The sequence below is a fragment of the Streptopelia decaocto genome (assembly GCF_964273445.1).
Source record: "Streptopelia decaocto genome assembly, chromosome: 6".
Taxonomy (NCBI): Eukaryota; Metazoa; Chordata; class Aves; order Columbiformes; family Columbidae; genus Streptopelia; species Streptopelia decaocto.
Genome location: NC_138660.1, coordinates 20,448,250 through 20,468,542, shown reverse-complemented (window position 1 = coordinate 20,468,542; position 20,293 = coordinate 20,448,250).

The following is a 20,293-nucleotide window of genomic DNA, read 5'->3' as shown; positions in this document are numbered from 1 at the left end:
AGGCAACCGCGAGGCAGATGTGGCCCCCAGTGAAAATGAGTTTGACACCCCTGCTGTAGTACATTTCTTTGTAGATGGATAAGACTGCAATTTGCATCAACTGTATAAAATCCCTTTGCACCCCTGGCTATCCATTGATAATAGCAGCCTTCTATAACCAGCAGTTCGTAAGAGATGCAATTTGCAGTACACAGTTCTGCACAACAGCCAAGCAAAGCTCCAATTCCCATTTCATGTAAACAGTAACTCAGATCACTTGAATAGGGCAACATTTTATCAATATCAGTAAGAGACCAGAATCAGTCCAACCCTGCAAGCTTTAAAATTTTTATTAATTATTGTGGGTCTGCTGGAAGGTTATGTTGCTTTTCAAACAAATTACCTTTCAAACATCTCTATCTCAGCTCACTTTGCTCTTTTTCTCCAGGGTTACCTCTTTATTTTCATGGGCTAAAAAAAAAAAAATGTGTTAAGTTCTTTAGATTCAGTTCAGTGCCTGCCTACTGTGAGCACAGCCAAATCCCATGGTGACTGGATGCCTGCAGCCCAATTTACTGCATTCCTCCTTTCAATAAGCAGGCAAGGCAAAGAATGGAACAGTTTTGCTTATCTACTGCTTGCTGCTCAGTTGCAGCAATAGGTGAGGAGACAGCATCACCTCTCACCCTGTGCAGATATTTTTCAGTTGCATGCCCTAAAATTTAAATTTTGAGATGTTTATAAGTAAATAAAAGCCTGCCTGCACTTAATGCAGTTTGATATTTGCATAATTACTTTTCAAGTTAATGAGCATAACAGAAGCCAAAACACAGAAGGTTGAATATCTTTAGAGCAGCCTGTGCCAGCAAATAAACACAGAACTCTTGTAAGTATCAAATTGCAAAGCAGCTTAGAAGCAGAATAATTTATTTAGAGAACAATAAGCATCTATTTGTGCTGGGCAGATAGCCAAGGTGAACAAATGACAGACGCATACATAATTGAATATTAGATGAGCCATCATTTCATTTCACCAGCATTTGTCTCTTGGAATGTCTGTAACCAACCCCACTGAACAAAACATTATAAAATAAAGGCTGTCCAACTGCCTCCTCCAAAGCCAAGCAAACAGCTGGGCTGAAGACAATAATGACAATTTGAAAGAAAAGATTCTGAGACAGTGGCTACCCACTTTGTTAAGTGATGAAATCAACATCAGTCTAGCATAGAAATCTAGTCAGTGGCACCTCTGTCTTTCAGGATGGATCATAAAGTAGCTGGCAGGTAAAAGACAGGTTGGAGATGCAGCTGGCTAACCTGTATTGACATAAATCAACTAACGAACCCACCCTGCAAAGGAAACCCCAGAGATATACAAGCATCAACTATTAAGTGAAGGTAGTACAATGCTTTATCATCCATTTGCTGCCTAACCCATTAGGAAGTAATTAGTACCAATATTATTCAAAGATCTGTTGTGTCATCTTCAATAATATTTCAAATATCATTACAGAAATTTGGAGAACATTGGCCCACCTGTAAGACGTTATTTCTGCACAACAAGAGGTAGCAGCCTTTGGGGGCCTAATTGTTTAGCTGACACATCTGATTGAAAATATTTCCAATGTTTTGTAACATAGCTACTGCTCATACATGATGAGACTCACATTGCACCTCTGTCCAATGCATAAAAGTGACTTGGTAGCTGAACTGAAATTCTGAATTACACAACTACAGGCAAATATTATTTTAGGTCACAGCATTTTCAGCAAATAAAGCAAAGCAATAAGTATGTAAACTATTATATACACAGCCTGCTACAACAGTTTGGGTTTGGACTGTAAAGCTGGGATTTATGCTGCTGAGAAATACATTTTAAAAGTTATGAGGTTCTGCAATCATAATCAGGAGAGAGAACAAAAAAAAACTAATGATCAAAATCATTGGAATCAAGTCCCTTTTCTATCTTATAACCACAAACCCACAACTTTTAGCTTCCTAAAATGTTTCTGAAGTTAAAATCACCTGAAAGTTAATGGTAAACTGTTCATGCTTTAAGACCAGAGAGGATTAATTTACACAGAGAAATGAACCATGAGTTGTTTCTGTTGTGCTACTGAGGACCTCAAGCTTTCACTAACATTTATCAGAAATGTTAATGTATGTAAGAGAACAAAGTACTTGGGATACAGCTAAGTGACAGCAAAGGAAGAATAAAATAACAACCTAACTGAAAGGTGCAGATATCTAGTAGGAAGAGTAATAACTTACCAGGTAGTATCATGTCACAACAGTGTTCAGAAACGAGAAGTGGATTTGACCTAAGCACTTTTTACAAAATTCAATCCAACTGTGAATATGTTACATACTGCAAAACTTTTTAAGGGAAAATACTGATTCCAATGCATAAACCAGTATTAGACAGAGTCCACAGGACAACAATCATCAGTCTCCTCCAGTAAGGTACATTTCAGTTTAAGAATGAGGGAGAACTTCTTTTGAAAAAGACATTTACTGGAGCATGCGGGTCACAGAACATGTAACCGATCAGCTTGGAAGCTCAAACCAGAAATGTCTTGTCCCAGCCAGTGACTCAACAATAGAAGTAACCAGAGTAATTTGACCAGACCCCATTTTCATAGTCGTATAGCTTACCTATAGCTCAAATACCTGGGAAATATTTTTGGCTTTATTTCCTGGCATGAATTCTAGCTTTGTAAAATATTAATCTTTTGCTTTCTCGGCTACACAGAATTTGAGTTTCAATCATTTAGTTATTTTGTTGGATTCAAAGTACTTCAAAAACATAAGAAAATTTGCTTCCTTCCTCTGCATTTCTTTTGCTATACATATGTTAAACAACCCTTCAGAGAGAAACCTCAGTTGTCAAGATCTCTCCCAGCCATGCATCAATCTTTTTAATAGAGTTCACAGGGTTTTTTCCCCCTATTCTTCACAATAGTAACAAAGACCGACTCTATAAATTCTGGGATTTTGGTCTGCAAATAAAAATCTCCTGGATGTGCCCTTGCATTTATAAATGTGTTAGTTACTACAAGATTTTTGCATTACATACTTTTAGCAGATCATGGCAGGAAACAAATCATAGTAAATCTAAGATCAAGTTATTAATTCTACCGCAACTCAAAGGCAGTAAGAACATTTCACAAGACTCATAAGCTGAAGGGGAAAATGTGTCTCTTTTTTTAAAATTATTTTTTGAATTTTTTGTTAAAGACCCTCAAAGCTTGCATTCCCCAAATCATTTAGACACATCAGTGACTTCTCTGGGATTTTTTTTTCTGCCCAGCAAACTCTTTGAGCAGAAATTACATTGTATATGCTGGCAATTTCACCCTTTCAAATGTTCAGCTTTTCATCGGAAAGACTGCACAGAAAGTACTATTTCTTCATTTTAATGTTACTGAATATCTACCTGATTTGCAGAGACAGCTCTTAATGGGCTAACTCTTGTTCTCCATACACTGTTTATCTGAAGGTTAGAAGTCAAAATGGGGGTCATAAGAAAACCTAACCATCCAGAAACCAATTTTTCAAAGCAATTTTTGAACCTCAGAAGACAATACAAACTAACGATGCAGAACTCGCTGCTCCAAGAACTCCTCTTAAGCTAAAGCAGCAGTGGCTTTTGGCCATGAATTCTAAGCATCCTGGACCCAATTTACAATCACTGTTCTGAGTAAATTGTCTCATATTACAGCTCACAAAGTGATCTATGCAAGAATAATCAACTTAGATAAAAGCCCTGCCTAGCATGCTGCCCACTGTCTCTAACACTGAGCAGCAGCTAATGGAAGAGTATCAGAATGGTGGCATTCTCCAGGCCATCATTAGGTATGGCTTAAGGGTTTTATCACCAACAGATAGCCTCTTGGTATCCAACAGCTCACAAGTATTTGCTTCTTTGAATTTGCCCACTGTCATTTTGCAACACTGACAACTTTTTGCCTGTATTACACACTTCTAGGCAAGGAGTTTCACCCTCTTCAGCAGCAAAATCAAACCTGAGCTTAGAAGTTCGTCATACTTGCCTTATATTTAAAATTACTTTCTACCAGATAAAGCATCTAATATTACCTAACTTCTCTACAAATGTCTATAATCAAGTAAAAAAGAAAATATTTCCCCAAAATAACTTACATGGTACTAAAGACAGACTTCTGCAAAGGAACTTTCTAACAGAAATGCCAAGTGAATCCAGGTGAATCTTTTGTTAAAAACCTATGAGGGGCAATATTTGGAAACTTGAAAGGAAAAAAGGTAATATCCATTACAGGTGTTTTCCATTATTTACCTGGTTTGACATTCATTTATGCATGTTTGGGTGATATTTTAAAATATTAGCACTTGCCTAGCTTTCTTTTGGGTGCTTACACCTTCCAAGTTTTCCAAGATTAATTTGGAAGCAGAACTGTGGACAAGAAAATACTTTAAATAATTATTTTCAAAATTCTGCAATGCAAGCTATCTCTACCTGCTGAATTTTAAAAATTTCATTTCAGCAAATGATATTTTTTTCATCCTTGTTATGACCGGTGAAAAATTAAATAGAAATCTACGTGGAGGATAAATCAGGGAGTAGAGTCTAAGAGTCACGCAGAAGTTAGTTCTATATTTCCTGCACTTTTATCAACTGAATCGCTCTTAAGGGTGCACTGTGGTAGGCAGTTGGAAGCAGATGAATACATTACACTGTGGAGCAATTGGGTAAAATACTGGTGATTTTTTCTTGTAGAGCTCTTTTCCCATCAAACATTTCCCTAGTGAATTATTCACTGAGAAACAGACTTCAAACAACCCCTCATTCACTTCCTAGCTTTGTTACAAAACTAGAAATGAAGTCATCACAAGCTTATCCAGCCAAACAAATAAACATCTACTTGTCTAAGTTAGTTAAACACATTAAGAGCACCTAAACCAAAATAAAACAATAAAAAAAGCCCTCTCAGCTGAGGTTATTCTTCATTAAACACAACAGACCAACTGTGCTATGCACCTCAGGAAATTTCAGTGCCTACAGAAAGCTCCAGATTAGATTACTGTACATCATTCAGAAATCCACCAGGAATTTTGCACAGCTACAGAAATGTTTTATGTTTCCACATGGAATTTCTCTAGATGGTGAATTAGAGACAAAATTCTGCTCACAGTTTTCTTACCCTTAGACTCTTCTGAACCTTTATCCAGAAAGTTACTGAGTGAGGAACTGAGATTGATAGAGTGATTTTAAAAGTCCAATGCAATAGATTATCCAAAGGTTGGGAATGCTTTCCCTCTCTCAAACTCAAATAACTTCCTGTTCCTTATCATATCAGCAAATGTATTTGACAAACGGGCATCCATGATATTTAATGTAGCACCTGAAAATGGTCTTTGAGGACTACATTATAGAGCTTTTCTGTCTCAGGCACCACAGGTTTTAGGCCCTGCCAAAATTGAGGTACAGGACTGCACCTTTCCAAGGCTGAGCAGGAGTTATTTAAGAGGAGGAATTACATATTATTTGTTAATTGTGTGGAGCTATGGTAGAGGTGTATTCATTCTTGCTGTCCTCAGAGATACACTGTTAATACAACACTGAGAGCAGGCTAATAAACCAGCCTATTCAACTGGATTTTCTAAATTGGGTATTATGCTAATGCAATAATTCAACATTTTATTAACATGTGAAATGGTAGAATTTAATTGTGTCTGCTGAGACTAGAACTCTCTTAAGCGTCTTGGAACCAATTGGAGGACAGACACAACAAACACATAAATAATAGAGAAACACGAGCTGATCTACTTGGCCAGTTGAAAATGTACTCATTTCTTATTTCTCAGATCTGGGGGAAGAAAAAGGGGGGGTGGGGGGGAAGGGACAAAAACAGGGCAAAAAGCAAGGAAAAACCAGACATCTGCTATTATACTGTGCTGTGCAATGCTTCAGTTTCCATCTTATAGTAACACAGAAGGAGGGCAGGGTAATGATCCTTCTTACTTTCACACCTACCAGAAAGTCTCACAATTCAAGATCTCAAAGTTGCAGAAGGGGATAAGTATTGCTAGACTTCATAGAGCAAACAATTCCAGAGGAAGAAGAGGGTTTCTACATCCTTCCTTGTCACTATCTGCACAAAGACCAGAGCTAGCTGAGCCTTTAAAATTTGGAAAAACTACATTACCTCTGGCAAATCCATGTGACTTGTATATTCAAAGTTTCACTCAGACCTATGTGTAAATTATTTAATAAATCAGAGGGGAGGGGAGCACGGGGAATCTTTTATGTGCAGTATAGTCACATTTCCATTACTTCAATTTCCTCCCCTGGTTAGACGGAAATGCAAATGGAAAGCTGAGGACATTTTGCAAAGTCCAGTATTCAAGTGAAAACTGTTTTCAGTGTACACCTTGAGCACCCTTAACCACAACTTATCTGATCAAAAGCTGCAAATAAAGCTTTGCACAAAGGACTGGATAGAGCTAAAGATAAAGCATATAGCATTGATTTCATCACCCCATAAAAGCTATTTCTAGCCAGCTGTATCATTAGTCCAATTTCAAATGCAAACCTTGGTGCTCAACAAATTAGAATAATTCTTCTTTCGAGGGCTGTTTTCTCAGCTCCTGCCAATGTGAGATTAGTCAGCACAACATTGATTGGAGGAAACGAAAGTGCCAGAGATTTGGAAAGGGAATGGATGACAATTTCATAGTAACTGAAGACTAATTACACTTATCTAGCAAATAATCACTACATGTTTAATGTTTCATAAGGAAAGGGAGAGGGAGAGGGAGAGGGAGAGGGAGAGGGAGAGGGAGAGGGAGAGGGAGAGGGAGAGGGAGAGGGAGAGGGAGAGGGAGAGGGAGAGGGAGAGGGAGAGGGAGAGGGAGAGGGAGAGGGAGAGGGAGAGGGAGAGGGAGAGGGGAAAGAGAAGAGAAAGAAGAGAAAGAAGAGAGAGAAGAGAAAGAGGAGAGAGGAGAGAGGAGAGAGGAGAGAGGAGAGAGGAGAGAGGAGAGAGGAGAGAGGAGAGAGGAGAGAGGAGAGAGGAGAGAGGAGAGAGGAGAGAGGAGAGAGGAGAGAGGAGAGAGGAGAGAGGAGAGAGGAGAGAGGAGAGAGGAGAGAGGAGAGAGGAGAGAGGAGAGAGGAGAGAGGAGAGAGGAGAGAGGAGAGAAGAGAGAAAAGAGAAAAGAGAAAAGAGAAAAGCATGGACAAAACTCCCTTAATTTTCCTTATCATAAAACCTGATATAAATACACAGATGCATTTCTTCCTGGCTACTTTATACAGTCCTCTCTTCCTCAAAAGTTCCTAATCCCTTCCTACAGGTTACAGAGTGGAATATATTCTCCCTGCTCTGGGCTGAGTTCTGCTGTGCACAGGGTACCCAAAAAGCAGATGTTGTAATACCTGCACGTGTTCTGTGAAATGTGCTGTCACATTTATTATGAGTTCCCTTATCCCAGGGATGGTATGTGTTACCCAGGGCAGGTATGAGTTGAGAAAAAAACAACAACAAACAAAAAAAGACACAAACAAACAAACAAAAGGCCACCACCAAAAAACCTGTATATGGCTTTCTTTTCAAGACACATGCATAACCTGCTCTCTCTCATTACTTTGTACTTCTGAAGGTAAATAGCCTCAGTTAGAAAAGCCCTCTGAGAGCACATTGCTTGGCTCAATTTCATTGGGTAGCCAGGCTTGCTAAAGAATATGTTTTAATAGGTTACTATCTGAAACCCTCCCATAATAGTCTCTTCTCCAGGATGTACGATATGTGCCAACTTTGTTAAATGCATATAAGAGTAATCTACCATGCAACATTATTTCAGAGTGACACAGGCTGGAATTCAAATTATGCCATTCCTTTCTAGAAAGCAAATGACCACAGCTTCAAGGAGGAAAGTAATTCAGAATGTTATGATGTATCATGATGTATTTGAGCCCAAGTTTAAGGTCTGAAATTAAAAACAAATTAATTTTGTAACATCGAGGGCACTCAGAGAAAGGAAATCAAGCAAAAAGAAAAAAAAAATACGTGCACTTGGAACTTCACTAAGAAATCTTGCTCACTCTTGCAAAGAACTAAGAGAGTGAACAGAACTATGATGTATTGCTAATTTAGTACAAATTTTGGACTGATAAGATGCTTCGTATGTAAATGTTCAATTTCCTTCACAATAGTACATCAAAGCATACAACAATAAGCATTCACTGAAGTGGATATTTTCATATGATTACAACACCTGCTTCAGAACTGATTGCTCTGAAAAAGATATATGTAGATATTGGAGCAATCTAACAGATCTATAGAATATTTGAGTTGGGACATTTGTAGATATTTTATGGGTAGAGGAAGATATAGATACATGAAAAGAGGATATAGATATGTGAGAGGAGAGAGCTGGGGAGGGTTGTTTTGGTTTGTTTTAAAAACTCCTTTAAAATATTGAACACTAACTAATCAAAACAATAAACCTTATGGAGGAGGTTTGGCATGGATGGAAATACCAAGAGTTGGAAAAGAAAATTGAAAGATGTCTACCTAAAAAGAAACAAAGATATTAAGCCCAGTGTACAGGCAGCAATGATTGACAAAATTTATTTCAACCACTTTTTCAAACCTAATAGAGCCTGAGGCCAAATTTCCCACCTTGTAAATAAATGGATCTGGAGTAAGCGAGCTACACTTTTATGTCTTTTGGTCATGAAAGAACTGATCAAGTTATGTTTTTTTTCCCCTCAAGCTAAAAATCACAACTTTATTTTCTATATTTTTACAAATATATACATATATGTAAAATTAGAATTATTGAGGTGCTAAATGCTTTCATTCAAATCCTATTGCTTTCACTTTGGAATCCAAGTGAAGTGAAAACTCCTGTCTCAATCTGAATTGGCCTGTCCATTAAACATTTCACAAAAACGTTATTGCTAGCATCCCTGAGTTAGAGCAGAAGTTGTTCCAAGTTCTCGGTACTTCTTGTGATAAAGTGTGAATGTGACTTGAAAATCTATTACTCTCTAGTTATCTTACTAGATAATGATGTTACAGGCATTGACTTAGTATCTTCAAGTCCTATTTTGTAATGTCTCATTCCTTGCAATTACACTTAGGTTTCTTGTAGGCTTTTCCTTTCCAACTTACAGCTTCCCTGAAAGCTTTAAAAATTATTTCATTAATAACACTATTTCCTGCCTTCACAGATACAATTTAATTTTGCATTGAATTTAGAGCACGATGATTTCATTGCAGAATCATCAACAGGTAAATAATCAAGTACAGAAAATCCACTGTGCTAGGTGTTGTGGATGAATAACATGGTGAAAACAGTTTTTCAGAAGGGAAAAGGGAAAGTGTAAAGGTCAATATAACACTTCACACTGACATTGATTTCCTCATTCTGTTTGACTATGCAGATCTCAAAGTGTGCCGGGGACATAAAAATAGTATTTATGTTGTGAAACCTGGGGTTAAAGCCAAGGGCCATACTAAGCCAAAACAAACTCTGAAGCTGCGTTAAAGATCTGGCATGAAAGAAAACAAATGGTATAAAACAAAATAAAAATTACAGCAGGTCAGAATGGTACTTGACCAAATAAATAAGCTGCTCTGGGAAAACACATAGTTTTTTAACATAAGCTGGACAATGTACTAACAGAGAGTTGGGAAAAACTCCTTTCCTTAGAAGCTCTTCCCCACCATATGCTTTAAAGTGTATTAGATATCAGCACAGGCAGGAGCTCAGAGCTGCCCCTGCGAACTGCTACCTGAGGTGACTGCCGGCCACAGATTAGGAAAATGCACATCCCATGGATCAATGAATAACAGCAGTTTGATTATCCTCACAAGGTCTAATGAAAGTTAACATTTAGAAACATGCAATTGATTTTCATTACCATCCCCCACTGTAACCGGCTGACAAAAATCTCCTTTCATAATGGACTTCAAGTAATGAGTATATAGTTATATAGTGTTTAACCATACACATAAATTAACTTCTAAATTAGAGCAGTTCCTCCAACAGGGTTTTTTAGGGGAAAGCTGGAGTTCTGATTAGTTCTAACTGCATGGTGAATGCTCACTGTTAGGATGCCCAATGTTCATCGGAACCAAAGACATCTAAATTAGAAACTAATTTAGAAAAGGGTTTACCCTAAATTCCATTTGCATCTCAATATTAGATGCACATTAGATGTCAAACTTCAGGCCCCTGAGGAGGAAAAAAATGCACTGTATTTTCCGATTAATACTTCAAAGAAATACAACATTAACTGAACACAAGCAAGGATTTTTAAAATATTCCTTTTTCTGTTAACCTATGATGTTAAGCTTTAATTCTGATTGAACCCTATTCACACAGCTCTCTCAACATTTTTTTGTTTAGCTGTATACTGTCCAAGTTTGAAACAAGTAAAGGATGCCTAAAAAATAAGGCAAGGTCCAGAATGAAATGGAGCTAATATTTTGTGACCTAAGAATCTAACATGAACCTGACAAGCTCTGATGAGTTCCTGCACTCACTCTGCTTCCTTCTCCACCTAGAAAAACAGATCAACTGCAATATTCTGTTAGGTAATCACCAACGGTGAAGATGCTCCAAAATACATTTCGCCTACACAAAAAAGAAGAGCATTGAGAGAAAAATGTGAGACCATCAGAGCTGGGCCCCAAAAGCTTGGCCCAATACCCCATATCTCTGAGGATATGGGAGGCTACGCATGAAAAACTGAGAGCCTTTTCTTCTGTTCCACTGGAATAATAAGCAATCTCTGGTTAACACTGATCACCAGAAGATGCATTTTCCATTCCAGCTCTCATTGTTGCTGACACCGGCACTTTTTATGCACCTCAGTGGAAGAATACTCTTTGATGACTGGTACCACTGATGAGTGTGCATGTGTCCAGGCACTGTGAGACTAGACCACTACCTTGATTGCAACACGTTATTTGGAGTGAAATGCTATTCCAGAAACTGGCATAAACAACAGATGAAGTCTAGAACAAAAATTAAGGTATAACATACTGATACAGTCCAAATATAGACAATTCTCTTAACACAGATTTAGAGACAGGTGTATAGAAAACAAAAGGATAACCATATTTTTACTTATTCTATATTTTTATATATTTCATAGCTATTATACCTTTGTGTCACCAGCTATTAAACTATTAGGAAACCTAGGCCCAGGAGAATGCAGCTCAAAATCTTGTATCCTGGAACTTTGCCTCTATGGGAAAAGGTTCTTAATCTGGGGTACCCAAATCTTCCTCGTGGTTCTATTCATATTCAAACCTTTACCCTCAGTCTTGCGGACCTTTTAATACCTCAGTTTATCCAGAAGTTAGTTTTAAGTCTTCTTCTAAAATATCAATAACTGTCCTTTCCTCTCTAGAGAAGCAGTGTTGTATGCCCCTGTCAAGAACAGTCATTTCCTATACATAGAAGAAACAAGACCCTTTTAACACTTTGTCTATTCTTAAATTGTCTGTACAAAATAAGTGTAAATTTGAGAAAAACCTTTATTTTGTTCTGAAAGAGATATTCAAATCTCAGGTGAAGGAATTTTTGGATGCTGAAATTACATTGCTACATAAACACACAGGTTAGCAGCCATAACTGTAGAGTCACATAAAATGCATTCCTGTATGGTGTTAACATCAGTCTAATCAGATACGATAGCAGAAAGATACTTTGCATAAGTGAGGCAGACCTTACTCTTAGTTCAAGAGTGCATAATACTGTGTTTAAAGTTTCTGTTCAAAATCAGTCAGAATAGGTAGTTGAAAACTAATACAACTAATATACTTGCATCGGTCTTCTTATTGTTTTATGGGAAAAAAGATGTTCTGTCAGAGATGCAAATCTGAAGAGATTTTCTGTCCAAAAGCTCTAAGTTAAGGTGCCAAATTACTCCTAGGTACAAATTATTCAAGCAAGGCAGGAATCAAAGATGCAATATTTTAATTAGTAGTCAGAGCCTTTATGCATTCAATGGCTGGCAGGAATATCCACTTTCCTTGGCATTTGCTCCTGGTTAACTTAGAAATCCCTTGCTCTCATGATGTTTCTGAGAAACCAGTCCAATGCATTTATTGTATATGTACATATATATATATATATATTTTTTTTTTTCCCCAGCTGTTTTAAAAGGACAAATTAGATTCTTATTCAGAGCTTTTACTTCCACTGTTTGATAGGGAAGAGCAGGGCTCACAGTTACAATAGCTGAATCTTTTTGGGTTTTAAGCCTAAGGTTGCCTATTACACAGACATCATAGTTTTCAGAAGTGCAGATGGAAAAAATGCAAAGCTAAGCTAGCTTTTAGCTAGAATTCAATCTATGTCTACTAGTCCTCACTAACTAGGAATAAAAATCTCAACGAAACTTTTAAAATTAGTTAATCCATTAACCGATGATAGATTGGTCTTAAAAGAGAAAACAAAAGTCTTATTGCCAAACAAGTCTTCCAGAAGCTTAGAGATCATACACATGCTATATTCCTCTTTAGAGAGCAGAGTTCCTCTTCCCAAAGGGCTTGTGCAGTTCATGCTATTAGATAGGTACCCAACCAGTTCCAGCCCTGCTTGCTGCTCAGTACCATGACACCTCACTGAGCAATACCCAGCAGCAATTGAAGCCAAACCAGCAGCCTCTCAAATAGGTATTTGCACTGCTATGCAATCACTGAGTAATTCTTCAGATTAGGCTATTAAATCATTTTAAATTCTTGTAAACTACTCTATTTACTATAAGCTCATATGTTTAAGAAACGTCATAATTTTAGATAAATGCAGCAATTTATTATAGCCTGACATGCAATACTGATTAATATGTCATCAGGGTTCAACATTTATGGTTGTACTGAGGTGGTTTGGATTAATCCACTAGGACTAGAGAAACACAGCTAAGCTCTCTTCAGTGAAAGACTTCCTTCTAACAGAAGACAGTGAGCATGTAGAACGTGGATGATCTCCTAATATTATATTCAATATTGAGATTATAGAAAGACATCAAAATATTACAGTTGACAAAGCTATCCTGGCTTTCCAAATACCACAGCTTCGTCATTTCACCCTATGTGCATTTTTGAAATCCATATTCTAAATGGATGCTTTTTCTCTCTTTTATATTACCTATAGACTGTACATAGTACCCGTGAATCAAACAGGGGATATAGCACTATAAATGTTTAGGGAAACCATATGTGAATAAATTCAATTAATCTACTTCAGGTATTCCAGTATTATTTCACAGCAAGTTTTAAAATTGTATCATGAATATAGCTGTAGTTAGTAAAAATGCTAAACTGTTTATAAATACAGAAATATTTTCATTGCATTTGGTGGGGGAAAAAAAAAAAAAAAAAGAAAGAGAAATAAAATGCTCAGCAGAAAATAACTCTTCAAACTTACAGTTTTCTCAGAAATGGAATATAACTGTCTTAGTACCAAGAAAGATATTCACAAACTTTAAAACATAAAAGACTCCTAGGAACTAGTGATTACCATAGCAGTCTCATCTGACCAGCACTATAACACAGCCTGTAAAATGTGTCTCAATCTTCTTAAGCATCAGTTTTTATTTATAAGATTTCAGTGGGATCCTTTAAATGCTAAACATCTCCAGCATTTAATTACATATACTACTGACAGCAAACTTGATAAGGTATCAATGCTTAGCTTCAAAATCTTAAGTTGTTTTTTATCTAGGAGGATGAAAGTCATCTTCCTTCTCAAGACTGATATACTGCTGTCAACAAATAGCCGTCACAAAAAGCACACGTGGCTTTGATGCTTAAATCATGCCACTCTTCACCAATCATGTACTGGATTAAACTCAAAGCCTCATCACAGTACTGATCATTAAGTTTAAACTAGCTTAAAAATTGCCACTGTTGTCCTGACTTACATCTCCAAGGCAGCTGCTTTCTTTGGGTAGTACTCTGAAAGGATGGGGAAGACACATCAGCCATAACAGGGTCATCCAATCAGTTATTGCAGAGAAGCACATCAAATAATTCTGAGCATAACAAAATCCATTCTAATGTCAAGTGTGCTCATGTCCCCTCTGCTCCTGTGAATGGCTGCTCCAGAACCTCATTCCATTCATAGTTCTTAATTTCCACCATAAATTTATTCAGGGGCACTGTATACACATTTTTTGTTATGCCAGCATCATTCATCACCTTAAATAGCTCTTCAACCTCCAGTGTTTATCTCTGAAGTTTTTATAGGAAACAATCAGATGTTCTCTCTACCTCTATTTTTTTGGCATGATAAATGTTAAAATTAAAAATGAAGATACTGATTCTCTTACTGGCACTTTCTGTTCAAGAGGGGAGAGGGAGAGGGAGAGGGAGAGGGAGAGGGAGGGGGAGGGGGAGGGGGAGGGGGAGGGGGAGGGGGAGGGGGAGGGGGAGGGGGAGGGGGAGGGGGAGGGGGAGGGGGAGGGGGAGGGGGAGGGGGAGGGGGAGGGGGAGGGGGAGGGGGAGGGGGAGGGGGAGGGGGAGAGGGAGAGGGAGAGGGAGAGGGAGAGGGAGAGGGAGAGGGAGAGGGAGAGGGAGAGGGAGAGGGAGAGGGAGAGGGAGAGGGAGAGGGAGAGAAGAGAAAGCAGAGTCTTCTCAATGGCTGCCTGCAACTATAGAACTCTCTTCTAAAAATCATCCCTTCTGGGAACAAAGTTGCCTCCTTTAAAGACAGAATGAAAGATAAATTTCCTTACTATATGCTATAAGAACATGCATACATACACAAAAACTGTAATGCAACCTTTAAGAACTAGGCCATTTACCTAAGTGTCTACTGCCCTAGCTTGAAAATGTCAATTATCACATTTATATTTTGCTATGAGCAGAAGATACTATGCAATCACAGGGAAAGGAATGAGGATGGATATTGCCATTAGTTGTTCAGATCACTTAATCACACTTTTCTGCTTTGAGCTAAGAATGATTTATCATAATTTCCTTGACAAACTAAGTGTAATACATAGTGTTTCTCATTTTAAGAAGCAGGCTTTTTCTTCCAAATATTTATCTTTGTTTGAAATGTTCCTGTTAATACTGAGTCTACAGATGAATCAACTTATAATGATAGGGATAATATACAATTCAAAATGGAAGCTACTGTCATTTTGGATCTTTAGATAAATATTTTATTCTGAAATATTAATACTTTTAGGACTCTACACCTACAAGCAATTTTCCTAATTAATTGGCAGGTCATATTTTCATTTCATTGCAATCTAAACAGAAAATGATTTTGCATTTTTGTAAATGCATTTTTGAACTATTTCTAATAGCCTAAATCAGTATATTTAATTAATTAAACCTCAAATCCAACTGGCTGCTTTCTGTAGCACAGAAATGATACTGATCTTTCTGAAGCATTATGTTGCTGGGTAACTCTACTACAGACCCATGAGGGTATATTAAATTAATGCTGTTTGTATGTGAAAATTAGTATTTGTTTTGGTTTCCTAGTCAATACAGCCATTCCATTCTTCTTTCCAAACTGCCTAGCTCTCTAACATATTCTTCACGCAAAAAGCATGTGCTTCTGAGTGCATTACGCAGCCCATAGTCACAGGGTACATTAAGTATCATTTTCAGTGTAGTGGGATACATTTTCTTAATGTTAAACATTTCAGTAATTCTGGCTCCCAGTGTATGCGCTAATATTTGCAATTAATGTTCCCTTTCTCAATAATTAGAAATATTTTCTCAGGGTTGTGATGCTTCAGGGCTTGCTAGGAACCAAAAAGTACCCCTACTTGCACAAAGGACGTGTTACTGCTTTTGCTGATCATTCTCCCTGGTAAAAGGCATTGCCTGGCTCACCAGGCCTGACCATGGCATTTGCCCTCAAGATCAGCCCCTGGCTTCCCTGCAATTGCCCCCAACACCACTGCCCCTGCGCTGGTTGTGGCTGGACACCGCTGTGCTGAAAGTCACATCTGTGAGCTGAATAAATTTGACGTTTCCTCTAATCCATCATGACAGTTCAGTGGCAGAAAGTTTTAATACTGAAATAGAGATAAGAATCATTTGGCAAGCTTCAGAGTTAGGTTTCTGGGTATAACACTGAAAAAGAAAAAGGTTTCTTCTACAGAATATAAGGAATATCATGCCCATCTCCACCTGACTTCAAATATGTCTCAGGTAGGAATCATTTGATATCACCTAATATCTGAGAGGACCTGCTGGAGTCATCTGGCCTTCTGAATTATCCCTAACTCATAGTCATTTTTTCTTTTTTATAACATTTTACATGCACGTTGATGCACACAAATACAGCTGAATGCTACAACTACATACACAAAGAATTTCTTCTGCCTAGTCCAGACCTAATCATTCAGGATATACAGGGACTATAAAAGACCTTTAGGCTCTCCTGGGAGTAGTTTTTTCTGTTTGTCTATAAAGTAATTTTCTATTTGTCTTGTTCATCCTGACAGCAAACAGTTCTTACTAAGAACCAGTTGTTCATATAGTTTCTTACACTGGTCATCTCTGCCAAATTATTACTAACACAGCACACTAGAGCAACTTTTCTTACTCCTCTAGCCATGGCTCCCAAGCTTCCCTTGAATGCCCGTGACATAAGGCTATAGCAAAACCTGAGATAAAAATTGACACTTCAGAAGAGGGAAACCAAAGATTTAAACTTGTAAAGTCTCTCTACATTAATTCCCTATCTGGGTCTCCTGCCGAAGAACTTAACAGCTGTGTTACTGCCTAGCAGTTAAGAGAAGCTTTATAGGAACACATCCATAGGAATTCTTTTTGGAAAAGACAGTTTTCAGAGGATCAAGTCACAATCCAAGTTCAAAGATGAACGAAAGCTAGAAAATAGGAGAAAACTATTGGGTTGAACAGGCAAAGGATTATTATTTCCAAAAGATTTTGAATGGAATTGCAGCCAAAAGAATTGCGTTCAAGACAATTTTGAGAACCAGCACCTCTGTTTGTATTGCCTGGACGACATTACTGCAAATTTGAAAAACAAACAAACAAAACACACACACACAAAACCAAAAAACCCCAAACAAACAAAAAAACATCCTATGCATATAGCCTTTCCTCTTTTTTTTCCCATATATGATTACCAAAAGTCCTTACATACTCAAATTAAATAATAAAATTGTGAGATACACAAAAACCATGAGTATTTCCTTACTTTTACATCCTGCATGTATTTAAAAAGCAAGCAGACTACAGATGTCATATGTGAAATTTATGGTAGAATTCATGCGGATCTTAACATAAATTAAAATGGTTATCTGTCATAATACTTATTTTTTAAATTTTTGGTTTTGCGAGATTTTTCAGTGGTAACCAAAGACGTGTTCGGACTGTTACAGGCCTAATAATATTTAGACAGGAATAATATTTATATTATTGCAGAAATAATGTTAAACTTAAGCTAGCACAAGAGAGAACACTTAGCTCAAAAACAAACATGTCACAACTTACTGGATCTGATTCAAAGTAATCTGGGAAGTCCATGGAAAGATTCCCATGGTCTTACTATTTGTAAGACCTGACTTTCAATCAGTTCACTGGATAGTACCTTATGTACTAAGAGCCCTTTGTGACAACTTCATTAGTGCTACTGACCAATCTTTTGCCCCTGCCTTTACTAGTTTATGTCAAAATTGTAATGTTTTCCCATAGGTTTATTTGCACATCTGTTTAGATACATATGCCATCCATTAATTTGAAACTTATTATCATTGAAAAAATGTCTTTGCAGTTACTTCAATACAAAGAAATATCAGAAATGTCATCAGAGGATTTAAAAATAAGATCAATTTACCAGTTAAGACATCACATAAAGCCACACCACAGCATACCAATATGAATTCCAGAAGCCATTCAAAGACTTATTTGTACCAATTTCAAAGGCCACCAAAAAACCTAATTAAAAATATCTCCCTTTCCAGAATTATTTATCTTTTTCCCACTCAGCATTATTACGTTCATTTGAAAATTTTCATAATATGTTTTACAGTTGTAGATATATTTTTCTAATTAATTCACCAAGAACTGATGTTTTCTTTTCACAGTAATGGACTGCTTTAGCACTCTTTGATAAGCTACATTTATCCAAATTGAGGGGTGAAACTCTAGATAAGAAAGGTGAATTTGGGTACCACGTAATTGCTTAGAAAGTATTTATGAATTAGAACTAATCCTTGATGTAAATACTGCATAAAGAATGGCACTATGGACAAACATTTGTTTATATTATGTTTTAGGTTATTACTGAGTCAATTCAAACTAGTCCAATTTTAGGACTGCTGTTTTGATAATAAAATAGATTTGTGTACAATTTAGATCTGATGTCAGTTTTGCCTCATATAAAGCACATTATATAAAAGGAAGGAGATCAGTTTTAAAAATAATCTTGTACTGATATATTGATGAAGTGATTTAACTTCGTAATTGATCCAGTAGCCCATTACACACTTCATATCACTCAAGATTGATTAAGTGATAATTGCATTTGATGTAAGTCTTACACCATGAAACAAATGGTTCATCACCCCAAAAATGATGAGACTGCAGAATTGGCAACCAATTGATCCACGCAACATTTATCTCATACTCTAAAATATCACTAATACCATATTCCTTTAGAAAACTGCACTACTTGGGCTCTTATTCTTTAACCCCTTCCTGTAATATTTGTAGATAAGAATACTTAGATGATTAGTCATGCTGAAAGAATGACTTTCATAACACTTTCCAAATATCATTGAAAACCAGAAGCTGATCAGGCCGCTGAATTTCCTACACTTTGCTTTAATATTCTTCCATTGATTAAGGTCCACAAAATCTATGTTGGCACATTAGATCTCTTTCCCCTCCCTCAGAGGCTTCTGCAAACTGGTACACTGCAGCCAGTGCCACATGAAGTAGTTATAAAATGGGAGTTATAAAAAGTGAACTACTAAATTATTTGCCTAACACTTTAATCTTCCATTCTTTTGTAGTTTGACCATAACCACAGATCCAGGCAATTGTTCTGATTCTATGAGTCTGCAATCATAAGTGACTTATTTTACAACGTTTGGTAGTTCAAGAAAGAGAAAGACAGAGGAGAGCATATTAAATAAGTGATTGTGAAGAGACCTGTAAGATGCAGTGGAATTTTAAAACAGAATAATTAACCATTACATGCGATATTTCATATAGCTGTTTTATACACCTGCTACATCTGAAATATTTTTTCTACATGATGATTTCTATTGTCAGCATCTCAAAGTTTCCACTTCCTTTGAAAAACGGAGATCAATGAAATGTGGCTTAAAAATACCAGCTGGGAATTAGACCCAAGAGGTTTTGAAATAGCTATTTTTCTCCAAAAAATAAAGAGTGTATCAAGAAACTACTTGTTGTAGGATCTCATTGATTCTCAAAGCGTCGGTAGACTGCCCTGCTACAGATGAGGTGCTATTATTGTGTCATTTAAAGCATGGACTACTAGTCTAAAGCTGCTAACATCAGTCAATAACAATAGCTGCTCCCAAAGCATGCTTTTACCTGCAGAAACCAGGTTTTTGAAGGTAAAAGTACATTGGTGCTGAACATTGGGAGCAGCTAGCACTCCTTATAGGACAGTGAAAACCTCAAGAGACACTGATAGAACAGACAGGAAAAAATAAAATCGATAGCTGATGTAGAGGAACTGAAATGATTCATTCTGCATCTTGGACCTCTTTATACAGTAGTGAGTCTGCTTCCTCTTTTTATTGGAATATTTTTCCTGGTCGGTGTTTACAATATATTCAGACAACTAAGCAGAAAAGGTTTGCTTTAGTTCCACTTATTTCAACTTATCTCTAGGCCCGTAGTTCCCAAACAGACTGCAAAATACTTCCAGAAATACCCATGGTCTATGTTAATCAGGTTACACAAGATAATAATAATAATTTGGAAAAATCCTAGCACTATGTGAACAAGCTATTCCGAACATTCCAAACTTGACACATTTCTGTCAATGTCTGGCTATTGCTAGGACTGAGACAGAGAGAGCTACTTGCCGGGCTCCAGCTCATCATCCTCCTCCCAAATTAGCTCAATAGCCCCTCACTTTCTTTGACAGAAGCACACTGACAATTTACCCAGAATTAAAATCTGGGTTCTAAATAAATAAATGAACAATCCTATCAGAATCAGCTCCTGGAAAAAGAGCATTGACCTATTTTCCTTTTCTTAGAAAAAGCTTTTCATCTGTCATGTTCAAGGGACAGCCTAACCCATTGTAACTTCATCTGAAGTGCCATAAATGCTGTCTTGAG